The 25,833-nt window shown below is 37.6% G+C and overlaps 1 protein-coding gene across 1 annotated transcript in view; it reads left to right on the top strand.

Moving 5' to 3' along the window:
- CNTN5 (contactin 5) overlaps positions 1-25,833 on the top strand; it is a 1,662,845-nt gene that overhangs the window by 384,876 nt on the left and 1,252,136 nt on the right. The window contains exon 2 of the mRNA XM_027979105.3: positions 6,847-6,985. The gene's annotated coding sequence lies outside the window, so the exon portion shown is untranslated. The remainder of the gene's footprint in view (positions 1-6,846; positions 6,986-25,833) is intronic.

Here is a 25,833-nt window from a genome sequence, read left to right as displayed (position 1 = left end):
CCATGCTGGTTATTGATATGTATATAGTAGTGTGTGTATATTCATTCTAAGCTCCTGATTTATCCCTCCTCCCACATTTCCCCTTTGTTAACCGTAACATTGTTTTTGATAACTGTAGGTCTATTTCTGTTTTAAAAATAATTTGTTTCATTTTTTAAATTAGATTCCACATATGAGTGATATATGATTATTTGTCTTTCTCTCTCTGACTTACCTCACTTAGTATGATAATTTATAGTTCCATTTGTGCATGTGTATACTCACTTCAGTCTTGTCTGACTCTCTGTGACCCTATGAACTGTGGCCAACCAGGATCCTCTCTCCATGGGGTTCCCCAGGAAAGAATACTGGAGTGGGTTGTCATGACCCTCTCCAGAGGATCATCCTGACCCACGGATCAAACTTATGTCTTCTGCGTAGCTTGCATTGCAAGTGGATTCTTTACTGCTGAGCCACCAGGGAAGCCCCCAAAGGCATTATTTCATTCTTTTATGGGTGAATATACAATATCCCACTGTATATATGCACCACAGCTTCTTTATCCATTCCTCTGTAGATGTACAGTTGCTTCTGTGTCTTGGCTATTGTAAATAGTACTGTAGTGAATACTGAGGTGTATGTATCTCTTAGGATTATGGTTTTCTCTAGTTATATGCCCAGAACTGGGATTGCTGGATCATACAGTAAGTCTATTTTAGTTTTATACAGAGCCCCATACTGTTCTCCATAGTGGTTATACCAGTTTACATACCTACCAATGGTGCACGAGGGCTTACTGCATATGAACATTTTGATGATGGCCATTCTGACTGGTGTGAGGTGATTCAGTTCAGTTCCGTCACTCAGTCATGTCCAACTCTTTATGACCCCATGGACTGCAGCACACCAGGCTTCCCCAAACTTATGTCCATCAAGTTGGCAAAGCCATCCAACTATCCTATCCTCTGTTGTCCCCTACCTCTCTCGCCTTCAATCTTTCCTAGCATCAGGGTCTTTTCCAGTAAATCAGTTATTTGCATCAGGTGGCCAGAGCATTGGAACTTCAGCTTCAGGATCAGTCCTTCCAAAGAATATTTGGGACCGGTTTCCTTTAGGATTGACTGGCTTGATCTCCTTGCAGTCCAAGGGACTCTCAAGAGTCTTCTCCAGCACGACAGTTCAAAAGCATCAATTCTTTGGTGCTCAGCTTTCTTGATCGTCTCTCACATCCACTGCAATTTTGACTGTACTTCTCTGATAATTAGTTATGTTGATCACTTTTTTCATGTGCTTTCTGGCCATCTGTATGTCTCATGAACAATATTTTAAAATGGATACACAGTGAAATGCAAGGAGGCTGATTCAATAGCAAATGCAGAAAATATGTTCATTTAAATGAATGGTAATGGGAATAGAGAAGACAAAGTTCTGAAATATATAGGATCAAGTAAACATGACTCAATAAACTACTGAATTCATGGTTGAGGAAGAATGAGATATCTGAGAAAGCCTTAAAGTCTGTGGCTTTTGCAAGATGGAACGATGATGGAATCATTCACTGTGATAGAGAATGCTGGAAGGTGATATGGTTGTTAAAGGTTGACAGGGAAGCAAAAATTGAACAAACAGGTGAAGGGAAGCAGACATTGTTCCTGGTTTCAATTTTACGTATGTTAATTTTATCATGAGTTTGAAAAATCCAAGAGAAAAAAAAAAAAGGTTATAAAGTTGGCATTTATTTTTGTTTAGGTGATATAATGAAATCAAGGATTACCTCGGAAGAGATTATAAAGATTAAAGGCCAAGAATGAATTTTGATGAAATACACACTTAAGAGTCTGATAGAGAATAAGATAAAGTTCCAAAAAGCAGAATGGAATATTGGGAATGAAGGGAGATATTAATGGAAAAAGGAATGAATGTGAGGTGTGAAAATGAAAACAGTCATAGATAACCTCTTTTGAGGAATGTGGTTGTATTGGATAAAATGAAATAGGAAAAAGTGAAAGGAGGATGTGGGGTTAAGAAAATGTGATACTTAGTGTTTTGTTGTGTACTTTACTGGGACAGTGTTTGCAGAGAAATTTGGTCAAACATTTTTCTAGGTTTTTCTGTGAGTGTGTTTCTGAAGGAAATTGATATTTGAATCCTTTGGCTAAGTATAGCAGATTATACTCCCTAATGTGGGTGAGTCACATCCAGGGAAATGAAGGCCTGAATAAAGCAAACAGTCTAATTTTCATGTAAGATGGAATTCCTCTGCCCACCTGCCTTCAGTTGGAACATCAGTTTTCTCCTGCCCACAGACTTGAACTGAAACATTGATTCTTCTTGGGTCTGGAGCCTGCTGGCCTTCAGCAGGGACTGTGCCTTTGGTTCTTCTGGATCTTCAGATTGCTAACTCCAAATCTTGGATTTGCTATCATGCATAGTCACTTTTCATGTTAGTCCAATTCCTACCCATGGTTCATTTATATATTCTTTCTTTAACCTGCTTCTCTTTAAACACAAATGTAATGACCAGTTCTACTGTTCTTTGAAAGAATTTCTACCATGAATATCCTCAAGAATCAGCCTACCGTAATATAGCTCATTTTAAGGATGTACACACAAATCAGATCTGTCCCTGACCCACTCTTGGCCTTTCTCTGTCTTGGTCAGCTGGTCACAGGAGCCTCTGAAGACGCAAAACTAAGTGAAAGCACTATTGATCCAGCAATGAAAGTCAGGGCTACCTCCTCTGACACAGATCTTGAATAACATTGCATGGAAAAAACAGACTACAAGAAAGGTGGAATGCAGGTAGATACATGACAATGGGAACCGTTGATCCAATTCACTGTATTGCTCTGGTTCTGATCATGTTTAATTTGGGATGTGGTGTCTACATCTTTCAGGGCTTTCCAGGTGGCACAGTGTACAGAATCTGCCTGCCAGTGCAGGAAATGCAAGAAATGCTAGTTTGATCCTTGGCTTGGAAAGATCCAATGGAGAATGCAATGGAAAGCCACTCCATTATTCTTGCCTGGAAAATTCCATGGACAGAGGAGCTTGGTGGGCTAGAGTCCTTGTGGTTGCAAAGACTCAGACACGACTGAATGAGCACACACACATCTATATCTTTACCTAAAACTGGTAGACCACATCAGGAGGCTCAGAGGGTATATGGGATTCAGTATTTCTGAGTGGTTTAGCCAGATGTCCCTATTATGAATCTCAGCATCTAACTCCTTTCCAATCAAAACTCTGACCCTGGGGTAATAGACTTGTTAGATATGCAAATTCATATTTCTGGAGCTCAGCTACTTTTATAATTAACTCATGGACCTGAGCCTCAATTTTTTGCCCTCTGCCTTTAAGAGATGATAGTTTTTACATGCTAATTAACATGCATTCTGGTTTCATACTTTGAGATGGTGATTAGCAGTGATGTGCTGGTAAAAGAACCAAATTAGTAAGTTTTAAAAATCATAATTTATAGTGTTTACTAATTCTGGGTTTAAATATTCCCATATAGGCTGAATTGAATATTAATGTACCTTAAAAACTTTCTTAATATTTATCAATTGACTATTACAAGTGAGTTGTCTCAGTATACTGCAGGAATCACTCGAAGTCTCTGTTTTTTACAAATGAAGTAATAGAACCTAATTCATTCTGGAAAGATTCAATATTTTTATTCTGTGCTTTCAGTGGCAACAATATTTGAAGAAAGAAAAATCAATGGATTAATTTACAAATTAACAATTAGAAAAAGTAAATGATATTTATTCAATGAGAGGAAACATATGTTAAATGTAATTACTTCTCTTTCAAATATGGACTAAATCATTAATGAATGGCATTATATTTTTCATCCAGTTTTACAGAGATATTATTTAGATGTTTGTATAAGTTTAAGGTGCTCAGCATAATGACTTGGCCTATAAACATGAATATCAATGGTTATTACCTTAAGCTTAACGAACATTTATCACCTATAGACAAAAAAAGAAATATTAGAAAATACTTCTTTGTAATAAGAAAGCTTTCTAAATTCCATATATAGTGAAACAAATACAATATTGTAAAGGAAAAAATAATAAATAAATAAATTTAAAAAAAGAAAGCTTGTGATTTATTCTCATAACAATTTTCTTATATAGCATACAGCAGTGTTAATTATTGCCAACATCCACTGGATTGAGAAAGCAAGCGAGTTGCAGAAAGATATCTATTTCTGCTTTACTGACTATGTCAAAGCCTTTGACTATGTGGATCATAATAAACTGTGGAAAATTCTGAAAGAGGCTGGAATACCAAACCACCTGACCTGCCTCTTGAGAAGTCTATATGCAGGTCAGGAAGCAACAGTTAGAGCTGGACATGAAACAGCAGACTGATTCCAAATAGGAAAAGGAGTATATCAAGGCTGTATATTGTCAACTTGCTTATTTAACTTATATGCAGAGTACATCATGAGAAACGCTGGGCTAGATGAAGCACAAGCTGGAATCAAGATTTCCAGGAGAAATATCAATAACCTCATATATGCAGATGATACCACCCTTATGGCAGAAAGTGAAAAGAACTAAAGAGCCTCTTGATGAAAGTGAAAGTGGAGTGTCAAAGAGTTTGCTTAAAGCTCAACATTCAGAAAACTATGATAATGACATCCAGTCCCATCACTTCATGGCAATTATATGGGAAAACAATGGAAACAGTGACAGACTATTTTCTTGGGCTCCAAAATCACTGCAGATAGTGACTGCAGACATGAAATTAAAAGACGCTTGCTACTTGGCAGGATAGTTATGACTAACCCAGACAGCATATTAAGAAACAGACAGTACTTTTTGCCAACAAAGGTCCATCTAGTCAAAGCTATGGTTTCTCCAGTAGTCATGTATGGATGTGAGGGTTGGACTAAAAAGAAAGCTGAGCACCAAAGAACTGATGCTTTTGAACTGTGGTGTTGGAGAACTCTGGAGCATCCCTTGGACTGCAAAAGATCCAACCAGTCCATCTTAAAGGAGATCAGTCCTGAGTGTTAGTTGGAAGGACTGATGTTGAATCTGAAACTCCAGTACTTTGACCACCTGATGCAAAGAACTTACTCATTTGAAAGGTCCTTGATGCTGGGAAAGACTGAATGTGGGAGGAGGGGACGACAAAGGATGAGATGGTTGGATGGCATCACAGACTGAATGGGCATGAGTTTGAGTAAACTCCAGAAAGTGGTGATAGACAGGGAGGCCTGCCATGCTGCAGTCCATGGGGTTGCAAAGAGTCGGACAAGACTGAGTGACTGAACTGAACTGAACTGAACTGAAGGGAACATTTCATGCAAACCTGGGCACAATAAAGAGCGGAAATGGTATGGACCTAACAGAAGCAGAAGATATTAAGAACAGGTGGCAAGAATACACATAATAACTATACAAAAGTGATTTTCACAACCCAGGTAATCATGATGGTGTGATCACTCACCCAGAGCCAGACATCCTAGAATGAGATGTCAAGTTGGCTTAGGGAAGCATCACTACAAACAAAGCTGGTGGAGATGATGGAATTCCAGCTGAGCTATTTCAAATCATAATAGATGATGCTGTGAAAGTGCTGCACTCCTTATGCCAGTAAATTTGGAAAACTCAGCAGTGGCCACATGACTGGCAAATGTCACTTTTCATTCCATTCTCAAAGAAAGACAATGCCAAAGAATGCTCAAACTACTGCATAATTACACTCATCTCACACGCTAGTAAAGTAGTGCTCAAAATTTTCCAAGCTGTGCTGCAACAGTACATGAACCTTGAACTTTCAGATGTCCAAGATGGATTTAGAAAAGGCAGAGGACTGGTGCACTGGGATGACCCAGAGGGATGGTATGGGGAGGGAGGAGGGAGGGGGATTCAGGATGGGGAATATGGGTGCCCATGGCGAATTCCTGTTGATGTGTGGCAGAACCAAAAGGAATTAGCCTCCAATTAAAATAAATAAATTTAAATTAAAAAAAAAAAAGAAAAAGCAGAGGACCTAGGGATCAAATTGCCAACATCCTTTGAATCATCGAAAAAGTAAGAGAGTTCCAGGCGAACTTCTACTTTTGCTTTATTGATTACACCAAAGCCTTTGACTATGTGGATCAGAAGAAACTGGAAAATTCTTCAAGAGATGGGAATACCAGCAATTACATACACTTACATAATTTTCAAACGTATTTAGAAATGAAAGTCACAAGAGTAATAAATATTGTAAATCCCCTAAATAAATGGAAAATAAAAACAACTTAATTATGTGAATGCTAACAACAGTACAGGATTATTATAAAAGCTTTCCAAAAGCTGAAATACAAGAATTAATTAATGTGCTATTTTTTATTTCAGTTTTATTGCGGTGTAATTAACATATAAAGTTATAAGATATTTACATTGTACATCGTGATGATTTGATATCTGTATACATTGTGAAGGACTTCCCAGGTGGCACTAGCAGTTAATAATCAGCCTGCCAGTGCAGAAGATTCAGGAGACCAGGGTTCAATCTTTGAATCAGGAAGATACCCTGGAATAGGAAATGGCAACCCACTCCTTTATTCTTGAAGGTTTTGAAATCCATGAAAATTTAGCTTTGATATTCTTTTCTGTTTCTTAGTAAATACAAATTATAAATGAAAAATTAAACCTGGTGATGTAACAACTCAGTAAATACACAGTATTTAGAAAAATTATAGACATCTGTTTATACTGGTAAATACCATAGTCATTTTCTGAATAGCTAAACTGAAAAATTATGTAAAATATTTATTAAGAAAAGTATATTTTGTTCAAATAGTGGAAAGTTAAAAAAATATTTGTAACCGTAATAGCAGATATATTTTCTTAACAGGTGACCTTAAAGGATTGCTGTTTAGTGTCACTCAAGATCTACTAAGCATCATTTTTTGGATGAATGTGGCCAAAGGATATCTGTGCAAAACCAGTTCCTTTCTGAAGTTTATAATTGGGGCCCTGTTTTCAGACAGAAGGTACAGTTTATCTTTTATTAATATACCTTTGAAATTTAAAGGAATCTTGAAAGAAAAAATAATGTAATAACTTAATAAAATAATGTAAAATAATATGTAAATTATTGTAAGGTAATATGTAAAATAATGTAAAGGTAATGTAAAGCCTGTGTGTGCCATTTATGGAATTCCTTAACAATAACTCAATATTTTAAGGATTTTTTTTTACTTGAAATAACTGTTATTTTAAATGAAAAAAAGACTTACTTGCACTAGTAAACACATTCTACAAATATTATAGTAAAATATTGATGTGAAAATAGTAAAATATTTTGTTTTTATTAAATTTTAGTTTGATATGAGCTTGATAAGTACATAAATATTGTGTTAAATTGCTGAAAAGTATAAGAGAAACAGTACTATCATATAGCCTCCTGTCTCATATCTTTATCTACCAACATCCTATTGGATGGATTTTATGTTTATTGACAGCTTGAGTTTGAAGGCAGTACCTAGGTTATATCAGCAGAAAGTCATGGATAGAAAGAACATCAACCCAACAACAACCCAATTAAATATCAATTACATCTATTTTGAGTAAATATAAGCATTGTGTAGTTAAATAATAATAATTTAAAATGAATACTTTAAACTATTTTATAATATATAATTAGAAATATGTTTAATATTCACAAGTGTGTATGAAGAGATTATTTCAATTTAATCCACTGTGTGCTACTTAACTATAAAATGTATGATATATTTTGAGATAATCAACTCAGGAGGTCAATCCATTTTGGATATAGAATTATATGTTTTTGTTTTCTAATTATTCATAAAATATTGACAATTTAATTCCTAATTTCAAGGCTACTATGGATTTTTCCTTTAATTTGCCAGGTTAATTCAAGTTAATTGATTTGAAATATCGAAAAGAAGAGTTCTTTTGGAAGAGTTATCTCCAAAAGAGTTCAGCCTCTGAAAATGATTTTCCTATATCTATTCTATGCTTTTGGTTTCCTCAGGCTTGAAAATTACAGGAGGAAAGTGACTAAATCTAAATTAGAGAACAGTTCTGTAGGAGAGTGTAAAGTCAAGAGTCTAACATGCAGTTTACTTTCTGCTAGTCACAGTCATGTTCTGGCAAATCACTATAGAAAATTTTACATTTCAAATGTTTTCATTCATTCCATGAAATGATACCAGTCTTTCATTTTTATTGAAGGTCTTAACTGCACCAAGTATCTTTAAATTAATTTTAAGGATTAAAAACAACATGAATTTTTCATCTTTTCAAATGCTAGAAAATAAGGGGAGAGAAAATTTAAGGAAGTAGATTGAAACTCTCTGACAGTGAAACCCCAAACTGTAGAAAAGGGTTATTTCCCCATGAATTAGTCCACTGGCATATTCTAATATTGGACAGGCTTTTCAGCCAAATTTTGCCATCATAATTCTGCTTGTTACTACAAGAATTATCTGAGAGTATGTTACATAAATAGAAAATAAAATTAAAATAATGATTTGTGTTCTAACTACAAAAGATATATACACATTTGGAAGGTGTTATTTCCTGTACATCAAGCATTTTGTGTTCAACTCTTAATCATTGGAGGATTTTAGCAAATCAAACTCTATATTAACATGCTACTTATCTAATATCAGTGACATCAGAGATAAATTACATGCAGACACCTTAATTGAACTTTGCAGTTATAGGAAATTTATATATGGTGCTTGTGACATTTTCAGAGAAAGACAACTGAACACAGCATAGCAGCTGCAGGTAAGAGGATTTGGGATCTAATGCTCACTTCCAGATGGATGATGGATATGCAATTTTAAATTTATAGTAGACATATTAGCAGATGGAAATAGAAGAGAGTAAATGCCTATGCCACCTGTGAGCAAGTGCACTTTATCAATTACCAGCTGAACTGTGTTAAATTCAAGTCATTCAACAGAACTCTAATTCTTGAGAGAAGACTTTTTGTCAGCCTATTAATATATCTAGATTTCATGTTGAGGTTGGGAAACATTTTACCATACAGGGAACCTATGGACACAGGTTTGAGCAGAGTATACTTCACTCTTGTTATGTCATTCATGCTATTATTCTGCCTGTATAATTGAAAAGAATATTGGTAGACTAGGAAACAGTTGAAACAAATGAGACAAACAGCGCTCCAAAAAGACGTGGGTGAATTAGAATTGATGCATCTGATGAGAGTGAATTCACAGTGTCACTTTAAATAAAGCCCTGTTTCATTTATGTAGCTAGTCTGTCGCTACAACTACTAAAAACAATCAGGGAAGGCACTGAAAGTTTCATTTGACACAATCAATTAAATTCCTCCCATACTAAAAGTTAACGTGTGTGTGTGTATGTGTATATATATATGTGTGTGTATATATATATATATATGTATATATATGTATATCTTGAGTTCAGCCTCTGACAATGAAAGGTTTCACTGAATAGCTTACACAATGCTATTTAATAGACATTGGCTCAGTTCCAAGAGAAAGAACTTCATTCCATTAGAGAAGAGCCTAAGTGGCTCTACGTTTATAGATTTTCAGACTTGGCAGAATTCTTATCACCTAGTTAAAAAAAAAAAATCCCAATTCTTGGTATCGATGTGTGTAAATAAAAGAGTCCAACAACTGGTAAAAATAGAGTGGGATGTCTTGTTTTAAGGAAATGAGAAATTTAATTATTCATCCTTAATATTCTTGAAAATTGCATAGAAATTTGAAAGAAAAGTCCTTTCACATGCTTTAGTTGCATATGTATATTGTGTATGTTAACAGCTTTGCTACTTGTTATGATATTTATAGTATGATATCCAGAGTTGGCAGCTTAAAAAATGAGGACATGCATAAAAATAGTTTTGGCTGCATATTAGGACGTTCTAAGAATTGGAATGTCCACAATAGTCTTTCAAGTGTAGTGTGTCCAAATTAGTGGGAATGTATGATTCCTAATTGTCACGATGGGAGATGGAAGAGTTCTCTCCAAAATTGTTATTCACTAATATAATCTGAATTTGTCTTAAGATGTTTGTTATAAAGATAAGTTTTTTGCCACTTGTAAAAATCAGCTATTTACTGTTAACTATATTTTAGATTTATGTCTTTTGGAAGATACTATTTTCAAACACTTCTTGGAAGATTCGTTATTCTAACACGTGTACTATCATGTAAGAACTGAATCGCCAGTCTATGTCTGACGCAGGGTGCAGCATGCTTGGGGCTGGTGCATGGGGATGACCCAGAGAGATATTGTGGGGAGGGAGGTGGGAGGGGGGTTCATGTCTGGGAACGCATGTAAGAATTAAAGATTTTAAAATTTAAAAAATAAAAAACTAAAAAAAAAATAAAAATAAAAAAAAAATAAAGTATACAAAAATACATAGATATGTGAATGAAAATAGAATGACTTAAATAATTTGTTCAGTTCAGTTCAGTCTGACTCTTTGTGACCCCATAGGCTGTAGCATGCCAGGCCTCCCTGTTCATCACCAACTCCTGGAGTTTACCCAAACTCATGTGCATTGATTTGGTAATGCCATCCAACCATCACATCCTCTGTTGTCCCCTCTCCTTCTGCCTGCAATCTTTCCCAGCATCAGAGTCTTTTCCAATGAGTCAACTCTTCTCATGAGGTGGCCAAAGTACTGGAGTTTCAGCTTTAGCATCATTCCTGCCAAAGAACACCCAGGGCTGCTCTCCTTTAGAATGGACTGGTTGGATCTTCTTGCAGTCCAAGGGACACTCAGGAGTCTTCTCCAACACCACAGTTCAAAAGCATCAATTCTTCAGCGCTCAGCTTTCTTCACAGTACAACTTCCACATCCATACATGACTACTGGAAGAACCATAGCCTTTACTTAGATGGACCTTTGTTGGCCAAGTAATGTCTCTGCTTTTTAATATGCTGTGTAGGTTGGTCATAACTTTCCTTCCATGGAGTAAGCATCAAATATTATATAATTTGAAGTTGTATGAATTTCTTGGCATGTATCTAAGCATTTATCTATCTGCCAGCTGTAGAGGTGAGGGGGTGGTTTAAGTTCACTACCTAGGGATGATCTTCAGTATCAGTTTGTTTGTAGAAGACATATTGGTTAATTAATGGTTTTCCAGTTGGAGTACCTAAGGATACAAAGAAAACTAACTTAGCCTAAAGCAAGAGGGGAAATAACAGTAATCAGTTTCTGTAGTAAGATGAAGGAGTGCCTAGGTTTTATATCACATATACTTTTGCTAGCATGATAGAAGGCCTTTAAAACATTGAAACAATTCAGGAGATATGAATGTATACAAAAATGTCATACGTGATACTTGACAGACAAATAGTAATGTTTATTGAATATTTCTATTGTGGAAAGAATTTATAACAATAGGGAATGTTGACATTTGGCTATGCCATGTTCTTCTATATCTTTATATAGATGCCAGGAAAACTGAGTGTGGAAAATAAAAACAAAAAATGTTTTTTCTGGAGTAGTTTTCAAATATAAGAAAGTTTCTGTTTAATCCTGCTTATATACAAGCAATGGATCCCTCGAATGCTTAGTTAATTGAATGTCTCAAGTCTATCCTACAAAATATATTAGGGGCTCTATCTCTGCCATGGAGGAGGAAATGGCAACCTACTCCATATTCTTGCCTGCAGAATCCCAGGGACAGAGGAGCCTGGTGGGCTGCCCTCTATGGGGTTGCACAGAGTCAGACACGACTGAAGCGACTTAGCAGCAGCAGCAGCAGCTTGCTGCTATCTCTCCCAGTTGTTACTCTTTCTGTACTAAGCTTAGTTTACATAGTAAATCCCAGACAGAAAAATTAAGATATGGATCTTTTTCCCAAAAAACTGTCATCTTTTTTTTTTTGAGGGTTCTACTGAGTTTATCTTATCCTTATTTATTTGTTTCTTTGACTGAGTGACTGAACTGAACTGAACTGAACTTGACATATTCTGTAGACTTTGAAGTTTGAGCATAGTCTGAGACAGCCTTCTAATCCTAGCTTTGCATTTATTTATTTTTTTATATAAACTTATTTATTTCAGTTGAGGGCTAATTACAATATTGTATTGAATGCACTGATGTGATTTTGACAAATGGAAAGACTACAGGCTTTGGAATAATAAAGAGCAAGGATTCAATTTCTGCTGTAAATTTACCAACTGTGGAAACTTGGCCTTAATTGTTATGTACTTTGTTTCTTTCATCTTTAAAAGGTGGATATCTCATTTTACAGCTCCAGTACTCTTGCCTGGAAAATCCCATGGACAGAAGAGCCCAGTAAGCTGCAGTCCATGGGGTCACTAGGTAGGACAGGACTGAGTGACTTCAGTTTCACTTTTCACTTTCATGCATTGGAGAAGGAAATGGCAACCCACTCCAGTGTTCTTGCCTGGAGAATCCCAGGGACGGGGGAGCCTGCTGGGCTGCAGTCTATGGGGCCGCACAGAGTCGGACACGACTGAAGCAACTTAGCAGCAGCAGCATAATCTGTTGATCTATCTACTTACTTATCTCTTCATCTATCATCTGTCCATACACACATTTGGACTTTGGTATCTGGAAGGTGTTTTTTATTATTGCTATTGTGATAGAATGTGTAGCACATTATTTTACCACTGAGTAGAATAAAATTTCACTTGAGAGTCTGATGAGATTTTAAAAAGTAAGGATGGACGAAAGTTTCAGTTTGGTTTACTCCTCTCGATCAGTTCCTGTCTTGTAGCAAAGATTTGGAATAGTGGACCACTTGTAACTCAAACAGACAGCACTTTATGAAGAAGACATCAGGCAGTATTTGTAATGACAAACTAGTAACAACTCAGATACAGCTCAACAGCTCAAGTGGGAAGCAGGCAGCACACTCCTGAGATGCAATGGCAGGCCAAGTCATGAAGAAACACATCGATAGCACTTGGCTTCCCTTGTTATACATTCTGTATCCTCTCCCTGGTGTCTGACTGGATAAGCTCAATGCAGATAGACCTTGGTATCAGGGTTCTCCTTATTGGTTATGCCCAGGACCAATCAGGGAAGGGGGTGTGTCCCCACTTCAGTCTTCAACCTCCTCTTCCAAAGGTGTTTTTAAAATTTTTACCTGTTGCATGGTTCCACCATCTTGGACTCCTTTTTCCATTCTAACTACCTGTTAGAAAGAAAGAAAGGAAAGAGGAGAGAGAAGGAGGAGGGATAGGAATAGAGAAGGTAGGAAAGGGGTATAGAGGAATGAAGAAAAGAAAGAAGAAAAGCAAAAGAAGGCAGGAAGAAACAAAAACAAGAGTAAGGAAAGAAAGGATGAAGATTGTTGATATTTTTCACGGCAATCTTGTGATTTCAGAATGTGATTTATCCAAACCTACATTTTGCATCATGTACACTGCATAGAAGTTAAATAATCAGAGTGACAACATACAACCTTGTTGTACTCTTTTCCCAATTTTGAACAAGTCCAGTGTTCCATGTGTGGTTCTGACTGTTACTTCTTGTCCTGCATAGAGCTTGCTCAGGAAATAGGTAAAGTGAACTGGTATTCCTGTCATTTTAAGAATTTTCCATGTTTTTTTATGATCCACACAGTCAAAGACTTTAATGTAGTCAATGAAGCAGAATTAGATTTTTTTTTTCTGATATTCCCTTGCTTTTTCTATGATCCAGTGGATGCTGGCAATTTGATCTCTAATTCCTGTGCCTTTTAAAAATTTAATTGTATATCTGGAAGTTCTTGGTTCACATCATGATGGAGCCTTTTGAGTATAATCTTGTTGGCATGTGAAATGAGCTTATTAGTAGTTTGAACATTTTTTGGGCATTGACAGTCTTTGTGATTGGAATGAAAACTGACCTTTTCCAGTCCTGTGGCCACTGCTGACTTTCTCATATTTGCTGACATATTGACTGCAATACTTTATCAGCATCATCTATTAGAATTTGAAATAATTGAACTGGAATTCCATCACCTCCACTAGAATTTTTCATAGTAAAACTTCCTAAGGCCCATTTGACTTTCCATTCCAGAACGTCTGACTATAAGTGAGTGTCCACACCATCATATTTATCCAAGTCACTGCCATTTCTGTCCTTTATTAAGCCCATCTTTGCATAAACATTCCCTTGATATCTCCAATTTCCTTGAAAAGATCTCTAGTCTTTCCCATTCTATTGTTTTCTTCTATTTCTTAGTATTGATCACTTAAGAAGGCTTTCTTATCTCCTTGCTTTTATCTGGAACTCTGTATTCATTTGGTTGTATCCTTCCATTTCTCCTTTACCTTTCACTTCTCTTTTTTTCTCAGCTACTTCTAAGGCCTCCTCAGACAACTACTTTCCCTTTCTTTTTGTGGGGGATGGTTTGGTCAACGTCTCCTGTACAGTGTTACCAATCTCAGTCCATAGTTTTTCAGGCACTCTCTCTACCAGATCTCAACCTTTGAATCTATTTGTCACCTTCACTGTATAATGATAAGGGACTTGACTTAGATCATACCTGAATTGCCTGTCCTTTATTATGCCTATCTTTATATGAAATGTTCTCTAGTCTTCCCCATTCTATTATTTTCCTCTATTTTTCTGCATTGATCACTCAGGAAGGCTTTCTTATCTCTCCTTCCTATTCTTTGGAACTCTTCATTCAAATAGATATATCTTTCATTTTCTCCTTTGCCTTTAGCTTCTCTTCTTTCATCAGCTATTTTCAAGGCCTCCTCAGAGTACAGAAATGGAATGGACATAACAGAAGCAGAAGATATTAAGAACACGTGGCAAGAATACAAAGGAGACCTATACAAAAAAAGAACTTCATGACCCAGATAATCACGATGGTGTGATCAATCACCTACGGCCAGACATCCTGGAATGCTGAGTCAAGTATGCCTTAGGAAGTATCACTACGAACAAAGCTACTGGAAGTGATGGAATTCCAGTTGAGCCATTTCAAATCCTAAAAGATGATGCTGTGGAAGTGCTGCACTCAGTATGCCAGCAAATTTGGAAAACTCAGCAGCGGCCACAGAACTGGAAAAGGTCACTTTTTATTCCAATCCCAAAAAAAGGCAATTCCAAAGAATGCCCAGACTACTGAAAATTGCATTTGTCTCACAGGCTAGCAAGTAATGCTCAAAAGTATCCAAGCCAGGCTTTAACAGTACATGAACCATGAACTTGCAGATGTTCAAAGTGGATTTAGAAAAGGCAGAGGAACCAGAGATCAAATTGCCAACATCCGTTGGATCATCCATTGATCCGCTGATTCAACCAAGAGAGTTCCAAAAAATTATCTACTTCTGCTTTATTGGCTACACCAAAGCCTTTCACTGTATGGATCACAACAAACTGTGGAAAATTCTTGAAGAGATGGGAATACCAAAACACCTGACCTGCCTCCTGAGAAATCTGTATGTGGAACAAGAAGCAACAGTTAGAACCAGACCTGGAATGACAGACTGGTTCCAAATCGGTAAAGGAGTACATCAAGGCTGTATATTGTCACATTGCTTATTTAACTTAGATGCAGAGTACATCATGTGAAATGCCGGGCTGGATGAAGCATAGCTAGAGTCAAGACTGCTGGTAGAAATATCAATAACCTCAGATATGCAGATGACTACATCCTTATGGCAGAAATTGAAGAGGAAATAAAGACCCTCTTGATGAAAGTGAAAGAGGAGAGTTCAAAAATGGGCTTAAAACTGAACATTCAGAAAACTAAGATTATGGCATATGATCCCATCACTTCAAGGGAAATAGATGGGGTAACAATGGAAACAGTAACAGACTTTATTTTCTTGGTCTCCAAAATCACTGCAGACGGTGACTGCAGCCATGGAATTCAAAGATGCTTGCTCCTTGGAGGAAAGCTGTGACCAACCTAGACAGCATATTATAAAGCAGAGACATTACTTTGCCAGCAAATGTTCATCTAGTCAAAGCTATGGTTTTTCCAGTAGTCATGTATGGATATGAAAGTTGGACTATAAAGAAAGCTGAATGCAGAAGAGTTGATACTTTTGAACTGTGGTGTTGGAGAAGACTCTTGAGAGTCCCTTGGATGGCAAGGGAATCCAACCAGTCAATCCTAAAGGAAATCAGTCCTGAGTGTTCATTGGAAGGAATGATGCTGAAGCTGAAACTCCAATACTTTGGCCACCTGATGCAAATAACTGACTCATTGGAAAAGACCCTGATGCTGGGAAAGATTGAAGGCTGGGGGATAAGGGGATGACAGAAGATGAGGTCGTTGCCTGGCATAACTGACTCGGTGGACATGAGTTTGAGTAAGCTCTGGCAGTTGATGATGGACAAGGAGGAATGCCGTGCTGCAATCCATGGGGCCCTTTGAGTCAGACATGACTGTGTAACTGAACTGAACTGATACCTGAATTGCATAGTAGTTTTCCCTACTTTCTTCAATTTTAGCCTGGATTTTTCATTAAGGAGCTGATTATCTCAGCAACAGACAGTTCCATGTCTTATTTTTGCTGACTGTATAGAGCTTCTCCATCTTTGACTGCAAAGAATATAGTCAATCTGATTTCAGTGTTGACCCTTCTGTGATGTCCACATGTAGAGTTGTCCCTTGTGTTGTTGTAAAAAGGTGTTTGCTATAACCAGTGCATTCTCCTGGCAGAACTCTTGTTAGCCTGTTCCCTGCTTCACTTTGTACTTGAGGCCAAACTTGCATTCTACTCCAGATTTTACTTGATTTCCTGCTTTTGCATTCCAGTACCCTGTGATGAAAAGTACATCTTTGTTTTTTTCTTTGTAGTTGTTTGTGGAAATTATTGTAGGCACCTAATATCTAAATCTCTTTCTACTTTAAATTGTTCTTTTTATCATTTAATGACTAAGTCATGTCTACCTCTTTTGGGACTCCTTGGACTGTAGCCTGGTGCACTCCTTTGTCCTTGGAATTTCCCAAGCAAGAATACTGGATTGGGTTGCCATTTCCTTCTCCAGGTCATCTTCCCCACCAAGGGATCAAACCCATGTTTCCTACATTGGCAGGTGGTTCTTTACCACTGAATTACCATGAAAAAATAAAAAAGTAGTTCAGTGATTCCATTTTTATTTTTTAACTGGCCTTGGCAGATTGAGAAAATGCTTAAAAATAAAAAAAATAGCAGACAGCATATATATAATAAATATATGCAAAACCCTAAAGAAATGCATTAAAAAATAGAGATATATCATGTTCATGGATGTGGACTCAATTTCGAAGAAGTCTTAGTCCTCCCTCGGTAAGTATAACATCACAAATAATTAACATAGTGTGTTAGTAGGGTAGATTAGACTACTAATGTAGTGTTTTGAGAACCCAGAAAACTGTCTATGTCTCTATGCAAATTTGGTGTACAGCTCAGTGGAGAACAAATATGCTGTCTCACAAGTTTTTCTAATAAAATAGTTATCCATTAGAAAAATAAATAAATAAAATCAGCATTCCGTGCAATAAAGAAGTAAATAACTCTAGGTTCATTTTCAAATTAAACTTAAAAAGCAAAGTTTTAAATAATAACAATAAAATACTGGTAGTATTTCATTCCTTCAAGTTAGAGAAATATATTTAAAGATGGAAAATAGTCTACTAATAAACAAAATAATAGACGTCATAACAATTTAAAGAAAAAAAGGTAAAAATAAGATTACGGTGAAACATCCTGGTACTAAACTCTTAACAGCTCTCTTTTGCTTATGAAATTAAACGAACAAACAACAACAACAAAAACTCTGATACTCGAAATCAATACATTTACAGACGGATCTACTATAGAATAGCTTTCCAAGTTTACGGTTTACCAGAGTGATAAATGCTGCTGCTGTAGCAGCAGCAGCAGCAGAGTGATAAATTGTAATATTGTTTTTAATTCTTTAGCTCTCTCTGTAGCTATATAATTTGTCATGTGATTTACCTGTCCTTAGACTTTGGGCTTAGCCATGTGGCTTTCTTTGGCCAATAGAATGAGGCAAAATAATAGTACATCAGCTTGCCCTTAGGCCTTCAGATACTTTGTGCATTTTCACTAATTCTGTTGTTCTTTTTTCATCACCATGAGAATAAGGAGAAAAAGAGAGTAGTGCCACCCCAGGTCAACCACTCCAGGCAGTTCAGTTCAGTCGCTCAGTCAAGTCCGACTCTTTGCCGCCCCATGAACTGCAGCACACCAGACCTCCCTGTCCATAACCAACTCCTGGAGTCCACCTAAACCCATATCCATTGAGTCAGTGATGCCATCCAACCATCTCATCTTGTGTCGTCCCCTAATCCTCCTGCCCTCAATCTTTCCCAGGATCAGTTCAGTTCAGTCTCACAGTCGTGTCCAATTCTTTGCAACCCCATGAATTGCAGCACGCCAGGGCACCCTGTCCATCACCAACTCCTGGAGTTCACTCAAACTCATGTCCTTCAGTCAGTGATGCCATCCAGCCATCTCGTCCTCTGCATCCCCTTCTCTTCCTGCTCCCAATCCCTCCCAGCATCGAAGTCTTTTCCAATGAGTCAACTCTTCTCATGAGGTGGCCAAAGTATTGGGTTTCAGCTTTAGCATCAGTACTTCCAATGAACACCCAGGAATGATCTCCTTTATTTATTTATTTATTGATAAGTTCTTTTTTTAATTTTATTTTTATTTTATAATTTATTTATTTATTTTTTACTTTACAATGCTGTATTGGTTTTGCCAGACCAATTGGATCTCCTTGCAGTCCAAGGGACTCTCAAGAGTCTTCTCCAACACCACAATTCAAAAGCATGAATTCTTTGGCACTCAGCTTTCTTGACGGTCCAACTTTCACATCCATACATGACCACTGGAAAAATCATAGCCCTGAATAGATGGACCTTTGTTGGCAAAATAATGTCTCTGCTCTTTAATATGCTATCTAGGTCGGTCATAACTTTCCTTCAAAGGAGTAAGCATCTTTTAATTTTATGGCTGCAATCACCATGTGCAGTCATTTTGGAGCCCCCCAAAAATAAAGTCTGACACTGTTTCCACTCATTCCCCAGCTATTTGCCATGAGTGATGGGACAAGATGCCATGATCTTCATTTTCTAAATGTTGAGCTTTAAGCCAGCTTTTTCATTCTCCTCTTTTACTTTCATCAGGAGGCTCTTTAGTTCCTCTCCACTTTCTGCAATAAAGGTGGTGTTTTCTGCATATCTGAGGTTATTGATATTTCTCCCAGCAATATTGTTTCCAGCTTGTGCTTCCTTCAGCCCAGCATTTCTCATGATGTACTCTGCATGTAATTTAAATAAGTAGGGTGACAATATACAGCCTTGATGTACTCCTTTTCCTATTTGGAACCAGTCTGTTGTTCCATGTGCAGTTCTAACTGTTGCTTCCTGACCTACATATAGGTTTCTGAAGAGGCAGGTCAGGTGGTCTGGTATTCCCATCTCTTTCAGAATTTTCCATAGTTTATTGTGATACACACAGTCAAAGGCTTTGGCATAGTCAATGAAACAGAAATAGATGTTTTTCTGGGACTCTCTTGCTTTTTCCATGATCGTGGCATTTGGTATCTGGTTCCTCTACCTTTTCTAAAACCAGCTTGAACATCTGGAAGTTCACAGTTCACATACTGCTGAAGCCTGGCTTTAAGAATTTTGATCATTACTTTACTACCATATGAGATGAATGCAACTGTGTGGTAGTTTGAGCATTCTTTGGCATTGCCTTTCTTTGGGATTGGAATGGAAACTGACCTCTTCCAGTCCTGTGGCCACTGCTGAGTTTTCCAAATTTGCTGGCATATTGAGTGCAGCACTTTCACAGCATCATCCTCTAGGATTTGAAATAGCTTCACTGGAATTCCATCACCTCCACTAGCTTTGTTCATAGTGATGCTTTCTAAGCCGACTTGACTTCACATTCCAGGATGTCTGGCTCTAGATGAGTGATGACACCATCGTGATTATCTGGGTCATGAAGATCTTTTTTGTACAGTTCTTCTGTGTATTCTTGCCACCTCTTTTTAATATCTTCTGCCTCTGTTAGGTCCATACTATTTCTGTCCTTTATCGAGCCCATCTTTGCATGAAATGTTCCCTTGGTATCTCCAATTTTCTTGAAGAGATCTCTAGTCTTTCCCATTCTGTTCTTTTCCTCTATTTCTCTGCATTGATCGCTGAAGAAGGCTTTCTTATCTCTTTTTGCTATTCTTTGGAACTCTGCATTCAGGTGTTTATATCTTTCTTTTTCTCCTTTGTTTTTAACTTCTCTTCTTTTCACAGCTATTTCTAAGGCCTCCCCAGACAGCCATTTTGCTTTTTTTTGCATTTCTTTTCCATGGGGATTGTCTTGATCCCTGTCTCCTGTACAATTTCACGAACCTCTGTCCATAGTTCATCAGGCACTCTTATCTATCAGACCTAGCCCCTTAATTCTAGTTCTCACATTCACTGTATAATCATAAGTTAATAGATTTAGGTCATACCTGAATGGTCTAGTAGTTTTTCCCACACTCTTCCATTTAAGTCTGAATTTGGCAATAAGGAGTTCATGATCTGAGCCACAGTCAGCTCCTGGTCTTGTTTTTGCTGACTGTATAGAGCTTCTCCATCTTTGGCTGCAAAGAATATAATCAATCTGATTTCGGTGTTGACCATCTGGTGATGTCCATGTGTAGAGTCTTCTCTTGTGTTGTTGGAAGAGCGTGCTTGCTATGACCACTGCATTTTCTTGGCAAAACTCTATTAGCCTTTGCCCTGCCTAATTCCGTATTCCAGGGCCAAATTCCAGCATCAAGGTCTTTTCAAATGAGTCAGCTCTTCACATCACGTGTCCAAAGTATTGGAATTTCAGCTTCAACATCAGTCCTTCCAATGAATATCCAGGACTGATATTCTTTAGGATTGAGTGGTTGGGTCTCCTTGCAGTCCAACGGACCGTCAAGAGTCTTCTCCAACACCACAGTTCAAAAGCATCAATACTTTGGTGCTCAGCTTTCTTTATAGTCCAACTCTTACATCCATACATGACCACTGGAAAAACCATAGCCTTGAATAGACAGACCTTTGTTGACAAAGTAATGTCTCTGCGTTTAATATGCTGTCTATGTTGGTCATCACTATCCTTATAGGAATCCCCTTGTGTGTTATTTGTTGTTTTTCCCTTGCTGCTTTTAGTATTTGTTCTTTGTGTTTGATCTTTGTTAATTTGATTAATATGTGTCTTGGGGTGTTTCACCTTGGGTTTATCCTGTTTGGGACTCTCTGGGTTTCTTGGACTTGGGTGATTATTTCCTTCCCCATTTTAGGGAAGTTTTCAACTATTATTTCCTCAAGTATTTTCTCATGGTCTTTCTTTTTGTCTTCTTCTTCTGGGACTCCTATAATTCGAATGTTGGAGTGTTTCATATTGTCCTGGAGGTCTTTGAGATTGTCCTCATTTCTTTTAATTCGTTTTTCTTTTTTTTTTCCTCTCTGATTCATTTATTTCTACCATTCTATCTTCTATTTCACTAATCCTATCTTCTCCCTCCATTATTCTACTATTTGTTGCCTTCAGAGAGTTTCTGATCTCATTTCTTGCGTTATTCATTATATATTGACTTTTTTTTATTTCTTCTAGGTCCTTGTTAAACCTTTCTTGCATGCTTTCCAGGTTATTTATCTGTGATTCCATTTTGATTTCAAGATTTTAGATAATTTTCACTATCAATATTTGGAATTCTTTCTCAGGTAGATTCCCTATCTCTTCCTCTTTTGTTAGGTTTAGTGAGCATTTCTCCTGTTCCTTTACCTGCTGGGTATTCCTCTGTCTCTTCATCTTGTTTATATGGCTGCGTTTGGTGTGCCCTTTCTGTATTCTGGCAGTTTGTGGAGTTCTCTTTATTATGGAGTTTCCTCTCTGTGGGTGGGGTTGTATCAGTGGCTTGTCAAGGCTTCTTGGTTAGGGAAGCTTGTGTCGGTGTTCTGGTGGGTGAAGCTGGATTTCTTCTCTCTGGAGTTCAATGAAGTGTCCAGTAATGAGTTATGAGATGTCAGTGGTTTTGGAGTAACTTTGAGCTGCCTGTATATTGAAGCTCAGGTCTGTGTTCCTGTGTTGCTGGAGAATTTGTGTGGTATGTCTTGTGCTGGAACTTGTTAGTCCTTGAGTAATGTTTGGTTTCAGTGTAGGTATGGAGGCGTTTGATGAGCCCCTATCAATTAATGTTCCCTGGAGTCAGGAGTTCTCTGATGTTCTCAGGATTTGGACTTAAGCCTCCTGCTTCTGGTTTTCAGTTTTATTTTTACTGTAGTCTCAAGACTTCTCCTTCTATACCACACTGTTGATACAATATCTAGGTTAAAGATGAAAAGTTTCTCCACATTGAGGGACACTCAGAGAGGTTCACAGAGTTGCATGAAGAGAAGAGGGAGGGGGTGTTAGAGGTGACCTGAATGAGATGAGGTGGAATCAAAAGAGGAGAGAGCAAGCTAGCCAGTAATCACTTCCTTATGTGCACTCCACAGAGCGGTCTGGACCACTCAGAGATGTTCATGAACTTGTACAGAGAAGAGGAGAGGGAGGAAGGAGACACAGGTGGCCAGGAGGATAAAAGAGGGAAATGAAAAGGAGAGAGACAGATCCAGCCAGTAGTCAGTTCCCTAAGTGTTCTCCACTGTCGGGAACACAGAGATTCACAGAGTTGGGCAGAGAAGAGAAAGGGGAGGGAGGAGACAGAGGCGACCTAGTGGAGGAAAAGGAGAGTCCAAAGGAGGAGAGAGCAGTCAAGCCAGTAATCTCGCTCTCAAGTAAAAATGGGTACTGAAGATTGGGTTTTTTGAAGGTACAAAACTGATAACAAATACCAAAAAGCAAAGATTAAAAAACTAGAGTAGAGGTTGGATTTTCAAAAATACAATATTAAAGAAAAGAAGAAGGAAAAAAAAAGTCAGAAGAATTATATATATATATATATATGTATATATATATATATATATATATATGAAGTTTGCTTTAAATATAGGGTCTTTTTTTGAAAAGTAATAGTAGGCTATAAAAATGAAAATTAAAGGAGAAATAGAGGACTTAAAATTAAAAAAGTTAAAAAAAGAAGAAAAAGAAAAGAAAAAACAAGCAAAAGAAAGAATGATCATAAAAATAGTAAAGATATTTCTAGAACTTTCTCTGGTGTTGTTGTGGGCAGTGTGGGGTCAGTTCATTTTCGGATAGTTCCTTGGTCCAGCTTATATTTCTCAAGATCTATAGGCCCCTTCCTATGTAGTTGCTACTAATGGCAGGGTTTTAATCTATTGCACCTGTCACTTCCAAGGCGGTTTCTTCTGTTTTAGCTTCTTCTGTTTGCTGGTCTCTTCAGTTTCTGATTTCCACCCTGACACAAGGGGGGCGGTGGTTGACACTTTTTTTTAGGCTCACTTGTTCAGTCGTGCTGTGGGGAGGGAAGGATGCTGCAAACAAATAACACTGGCGTGTGCTCGCAGTGTTTCAGCCACGCTGGGCCTGCCCCCGCTCACGGCGCACACAGCTCAGGCTCTAGGTTGCTCCGCCAGGAACCGTCAGAGGCCGACCCTGGGCTGCATGCACCTCCTAGGTCTAAGCCGCTCAGGCTCAGGCACTCAGATAGTCCTCAGAGGCACAGACTCGATTGGGCCTGCATTTTGTGCCCTTCCCAGGTCCGAGTAGCTCAGGTGTTTGGTGAGCGTGATTGCTGCGACTTATCGCCTCTCTTGTCCCTGCTGCTCAGTTTTCTGGGTGTACAACTGTCGCACCTTCTCAGGCAGATGATGACGGTCCAGAACCCCAAGAAGTCTTAATTAGCGAAGAGGCCTGTTTGCAGTTTAGTAGTTAATATCTCTCTGGGGCTTCTATTGCCCACTTCCCGCCCTTTCGGCTCTGGCTGCCTGTCACTGGAGGGGGATGGTCTGCAGCCAGCTAATTCTGTTCCATCCTTTGTTCTGTGCGCAGTTCTGGTGGTGTCTTATGTTAGAGCTTTTTGCGTGGTAGCTGTCCCACAGTCTGGTTTGCTAGCCCAAGTTAGTTCGCTCTGGTTACACTCTGGGTCATTAGGCCGGATCCTTAAAAAACAATGCAGCCCATGCCTCCCAGCCAAGCCCCCGCTTGCTAGTGGCAGATGCAGGCGTCTGTGCTGATTCTCCGCTGGGGGAGTTACCACTGGGCTCGTAATCTTTGGGTTTTAATTATTTATTTATTTCCTCCCTGTTATGTTGCCCTCTGTGCTTCCAAGGCTCGCCACAGACTTGGCAGTGAGAGTGTTTCCTAGTGTTTGGAAACTTCTCTCTATTTAAGACTCCCTTCCCAGGATGGAGCTCCCTCCCTACCTCTTTTGTCTCTTTTTTTTGTCTTTTATATTTTTTCCTACCTGTTTTTGAAGACGATGATCTGCTTTTCTGGGTGCCTGATGTCCTCTGCCGGCATTCAGAAGTTGTTTTATGGAATTTACTCAGCGTTTTAATGTTCTTTCAATGAATTTGTGGGGGAGAAATTGGTCTCCCTGTCCTATTCGTCTGCCATCTTAGGACAGCCTCATATTTTACTTTTTATAAATTAAAATCTCCAACAATAGATGAAGGAGAAATTCAATGTTGTAACAGGAGCATAGGCTTCTGCATAAAATGCTTCTTACTGTAATCAATATGCATAACTAATTTACTTCCCAGAATCCCATAATTGTTATTTAAATGCACTGATTATAAATAAAATATTGAATATTGATTTGATAATAAATATGAATTTCAAAATAAAATACAATGTTCCCCAAATGAAACAGCTAGAATTTACTTTTGGATGAAACACACACAAATCTGAATTATGTAAATTTACAGTCTCATTTGATATTGTTTCTATATTACAGTTTTATAGCTTGAGTTGGTGAATTGGGGCAATCTGGAAGTTTGAAATGATATGACATTTGCCATCAGAAATCATGAGTGTTAACTGTTAACTCTGCTACTTCAAAATGGTATGATAGGAAGCAACCCCATAGTCTCAGATTCCACACTAATAAAATTGGAATAATCAGAATATGTATCTACCGTACTGGATAATATGTACCTACCATACTGGATAATATAATAATCCATGGCATTTAGTGGGATGTGTTTTGATGTATAGCTCATATGTTCGTGCTCTTTAAGAAAGGAGAAGTATTTTATCTACAAACAGTGAAAAATGAGGGTAGAAAAAAAGAAAAACAAAAACTTTAGATTTAGCCTCACAAGAACATTTTGTCATGAAATCTGTCTGTTGAGACAAAATTTCAGACATAGAGACTTTCATGAAATATACCTTGAGTCATGTCTCCTACATCTGGAATTCAATAAAAATTGAATCACTCACATGATTGAAGAAAATTCCCATGAAAGGATAAAGAAATCCCTGGTGCATTTAGCATCCAAATGGAAATAACTACAATAAAAGAGATTGCAATGATTAATCATACAAATAATACAATTGATAATTTATTCTTTGACTCAAGGCCACCTCACCTTACTTTAACAAATAGGCTACCTAACCTATGTTGAAATAAACCAGTGATAATAATTATTTGTTATGCTGACTTTTTTCTATATTTAGAAAATATTTATTAGTGTTAGGAAAAGCATTGAAAAATAACGTTAAATAACAGAAGAATGTCTTCTACTTATTGTTGATAAATAAAAATTTACAGGATTTTAAAATACTTGAAAAAGTACTATCTACTGAGTGTAATTTGACTTTTAGACTTCCACAAACTATGTCTTATGACTATGTTCAAAGACACCTATGTTGGGGAAGCAGGTGAGAGAAGAGTTGAATCCAAGTTATAATGATAAACAGTTAAATACTGAGGTTTTTTACCTGTAATCTAAAATTTGTGCTATCCCTTGAAAATACA

Source organism: Ovis aries, chromosome 15 (assembly GCF_016772045.2).
Source record: "Ovis aries strain OAR_USU_Benz2616 breed Rambouillet chromosome 15, ARS-UI_Ramb_v3.0, whole genome shotgun sequence".
Taxonomy (NCBI): Eukaryota; Metazoa; Chordata; class Mammalia; order Artiodactyla; family Bovidae; genus Ovis; species Ovis aries.
Note: the sequence above shows the minus strand (reverse complement) of the source record. Positions and strands in the feature narration are given on the sequence as shown.